Here is a 4510-nt window from a genome sequence, read left to right as displayed (position 1 = left end):
GAAAAAGTAGCTTAACAAACCATACACTAGTCCTCCTGAGTTCTGTGTGTCAGGATTTGGATTCTCAAAAGCAAGATTTTGAGACTCTCAAGTTATTGTCTCTGCCATGGGTTTCAAAAGCTGCGTATTTGTTTCTCTCTCACTCTGCATTTCTGCTGTAGTTACTCTACCACGAGGCTAGTGAGTAAAGAATGAAAGGAGGGTAGGAATTCCCAAGGAGAGCAGTAGATGTGAATGCTTCAAATAGTTCATATCCTTCTATCATGGAAGCAGGAACTCTGCAAGGTCCATGTTGCTGATTAAACAAAGATTTTAAACACTTTTGTAAAAGAGTACCCTTGGCTGCATGATCTGAACTGCAAGACAGGAGATGGGCTTTGTAACCTCACTCTGCCCCCAACCAAATGGGGGCTTCCTTCCTGTGTGAGTCGTTGGGAGAGACGGGCTCCAGGCTTCAGCTGCAGAAGCCATAAAAGCCTTCCACCTGTTCTCCCAGACCCTAACAGCCAGGGCGGGGAACGCAGTCTGTGCTCAGCCAATCACCTGTCCCCACTGGGAAGGACACAGAGAGCCATGGGTCCATTTCTGATGCATCATGGGCCCTAGCTGAAGTGGGCTAATCAGATTTCGTGGCATGATCTGGCTATGCTCTTAGCAGCCCACTTTCCCTTGGCTTCTGCTTGTTTTCTGGACCTGGTTCTCCAGCCTTCCAGTGGGTTCCGTGGCCTTCCCCATATCCTTCCATCAAATCTCATTCTCCCTAGGTATCCAGCATTGGTATCTATGTTGTCCAGCCAAGAGCTCTGACTGGTGATCACGAGTAACTCAGTTCTCTACGGACCTTGATGTCCCTCTCAAGGAGGTATTTAAGCCAGATGAACTCCAGGATCTTACAATCTACCTTATGCTTTAAGTGCTCTGGGGCTGAAATGCATAGCCCAGTTGTCCAGTTCACCCATTCATGCCCGATTCTCCACCGTTCTCTAGGTGGCCCCTATCTACATTTCAGGGACTAGTCACCCTCTGCACAGTCAGCCTCACACCCCATTCCATCCAGTATGCAAATGATCCACCCACAACGAGTTCCATGATCATTCAATAAAGGCTCCTTTATTACAGGACTTCTCAGATCCTTTAATATGCTAATGTACTTTGTGATCTTCTAAGAGAGGACTGTAATACACATAAATCATTTCCCAAATAAATTTCATTGTATAAATGTTGCCTCACTGCCTTTTTCAAGAACTAGAACATAATGGAACACTGCTGTAGAAAAAAGATACCAAATGTCACGAGGAAAGACAACATCTGGTATGACTTCCAAAACATACACACACACACAAACTTGCACATGCAGGAATTGCCTGGTCCAGCCTGACTGCATTATAACTTTTTTTTTTTTTTTTTTTTTGGCCTCCATTTAGCTTCCTGGATGCACGGGGATAACCAGTGTTAAGTGCCTTCACCTGGGGTTCTATGTCCAGGGCAACAGTCAGTGGTGACTCAGGGTTTGGTCTTTCCACACTCCACGGTGCCTGCTCTGTGCTCTGTGCCACTCAAGATGAAGCAAGTGCCACAAGAGCCCTGGATGAGCAGCTGTGATGTGTGCAGTGTGCAATCCCCTGCCCCACAGAATTCCTGGTGGAGGAGAACAAACAAGCCAAGGGTGACAACAAGCATGACACACTGGTGACCCTGCCCAGTGGGGCCTGAGTGCCCACCGTCCAGCCTCTCAGGCAGCCATGGTTTGGCCTCTAGGGAGAGTTTGGAAGCTTCCCTAACACCTACCCCCAGGTCACAGAAAGCCTCAAACATACCACAGTCCCTTTTCTGTTCTCCCATAGACATGCCATTCAGGAACATGTCAAAACATTTTGAAACAATTTCTGCCCTCAAGTTATATACCCTGTCCGGAGAGAATAGCTTCCCCAAGTGTGCATCTTATTGCATCAAGAAGGATTTCCTTGAGAAGCTCTAAGGAGAACTCCTCAGATCTCTGTCACAGGGCTGGCTGGAGATGCCGGCACCCAGATCCCTCCAGGAGTGCTTGGTTGTGACTCCATGGACTCCATGGGGACATGAGCATGGTCCCCTTTAACCTCTTTGCCTTCCAAACTGTAATTATTAAGGAATATATCTTCCTTATTATATTTGGTCTCTTTTTTTCACTGATCATACTTGTATCAGTGAGGACTCCTTCTACTTCGGTTAACTTGTAATCTGACCCAAATGTGTTTAAACATAAAAGAAAATTTATTAGTTCCTATTACTAAAAGATCAAAGGGTAGGGCCAGCTTCAGGCAAGGCTGGATCAGGGGTTCTGTGCTGTCTCCAGTACATGACCTCTCTCCAGTCCTCAGCTTTATTCTCAAGCTCAAGGTACCATCCAAGGCTCATTTAATAAGCCTGAAGGTTCAAGTCTAGCAGGGAGACTTGAGCCTGCTTTCCACAAAAGTCCTGACCTTCATTCTGATTGTACCAGCCTCTGGTAACATGCCCACCCCTGAACTAATTGCTGTGGCCTTGGAAATGAGAAGTGATGATTGGCTTAGGTCAGGGTCATGTGCTCTACCTCCAGAACCCCCACCCAAGCCACCTGGGCTAAGAGAGGGCTTGACCCCAAGTCCAATCAGGAACTGTTGTTAGATAATGAAGAAATGAATATGAGGGAGGGGTAAGCAATAACTGTGTGCTAACTACTGATTCACAAGACATCTAGCTCAAAACAGTGAGTGACCAGGGGATCTTTAAAACTTCTCACTAAGGAAGGAAAACTAGGCCCTTGCTCGGTCACCACGCAGGATCTGCAAGCTGCGAATCCACGAGTTTCGGCACCCACTTGAACTTTCACAATCAGAGATGGCAGCGGTGAAGGCATCAACATTGAAAGCTGCCAGGCCTTGGTATTCTCATCCAGTATATGTGAGATGCTGGCAACATTATCATCAAGCAATGGCTTGGATGCAAAGCCACCACAAAGGCCTACAGGAAGGCCGTGAAATCCTGTTTCAGTCTTCCATGGTACTTCCCTCTGGCACTTCTTCCCCAAAGCTGTTACGCTAACTAGGCTGCGTATCCTTCGTCCTTCTATGGCCATCATGTGGCCTAGCAGGACTCCCCCTGCAGTTCTTTACATTTCAGAGGGTCTGGGCAGCATCCACATGACAGCAGTAGAGTCCAGGCATCCACAAGAGAAGACCAAGCTTTGTCCAAAGAGGAAGAGATGGAGATTGAGTTAGATGCAGAGGTAGAATGTGACCTGAGCAATATGGAAATCACCAAAGAGCTCCGCCAGTACTCTGCAGAGACTGAGAGGTACAGAGAAGAACGACGGCGGTGACAGCAGCTGGATGCAGAGTGCCTGGACAGCTACGTGAATGCTGACCATGACCTGTACTGCAACACCTGCTGGTCGGTAGAGACTCCAACTGAGAGGCCTAGTGAGCAGTGTCCCAGGCCGAGATGAAGCGTTTGTACGGGGACAGCGCCACCAAGATCCAGGCCATGGAGGCTGCAGTGCAGTTGAGCTTTGACACGCACTGTGACCAAAAGCAGCCCAAGTACTGGCCGGTCATCCCCCTGAAGTTCTGAGCTCAGGGTACAGGGCCCCCAGCCTCTCCCTCTTCCTTTTGGGTACATGTTCTTCCTCTCTCCTTCTATACATTTCTCAGGGAAAGGGGACTTTGTACTGAGGTACAGGCATGTTCACCACAGTCCCAGTGGGCCTGTCACGGGGTGGATGCACTATGCCAGCCACTTGGAGGTTGGCAGACATGTTCTGTTGCTGACATGATAAATTTTCTCCTGACATAAAATGATAATTTTGTATATATTATACAGTTTTTTTTTTTACGTTGTCAGTAACAGTTCATTAAGGTTCTTGCCTAGAAAAACAAAACAAAACAAAACAAAACTTCTCACCAGAATGTCAGGAATGTAGACAAAGGGGCAAATACCCAGCAATCTCACCTGCCTACCCCAAAAACCCTCCATTAGAGGCCTACTTGGAAAAGAAGAAGGGGCTTCACATCTCTGCTCCCATCTGGGCTGTCCGTGTGTCTGATCCACCAGAAACAAGCCCAGCCACTCCTCTCTGCCTCTTAAGAGTTGTCCTTTGAAGCAGAAATCTTATTACCTCTCTCCATCACAGCACTCCTCATCTTTTGCACCATCTGTCTACAACCAAGTCAGAAACTACAGATTACAGAAGACGGAAAGGCAGGGTCAGGTGAGCAATGCATTGTGGGAAGTGTCCTTCTCACCAGCCGGCTGGAGCTGGAGAAAAGGGAGAAACTATGACAACCAGAGCATGCTGGGAAGACACCCTTGCCCCACAGCAGCTTAGTGTCAGAGGCTTAGGTGGTGGTTAAGGCCCCCAAGTCAGCACAGCCCAGACAAACCAGGAGCCAGAGGCAAATTGGGAGCCCTCACACCTGCCCCAAGCTGCAGACCTGAGAAGAGCATGTGCCCATCTTTCCAGGGAGCTCAATAAAAGAGGATACACCATTCA

General features: G+C 48.0%; 1 pseudogene; it reads left to right on the top strand.

The window, feature by feature from the left end:
* The first annotated feature begins 2829 nt into the window (after positions 1-2829).
* On the top strand, positions 2830-3720 carry LOC102136899 (gem-associated protein 8 pseudogene; annotated as a pseudogene).
* The last annotated feature ends 790 nt before the right edge of the window (positions 3721-4510 follow it).

This window comes from Macaca fascicularis, chromosome 7 (assembly GCF_037993035.2).
Source record: "Macaca fascicularis isolate 582-1 chromosome 7, T2T-MFA8v1.1".
In the NCBI taxonomy this organism is placed as follows: domain Eukaryota; kingdom Metazoa; phylum Chordata; class Mammalia; order Primates; family Cercopithecidae; genus Macaca; species Macaca fascicularis.
Note: the sequence above shows the minus strand (reverse complement) of the source record. Positions and strands in the feature narration are given on the sequence as shown.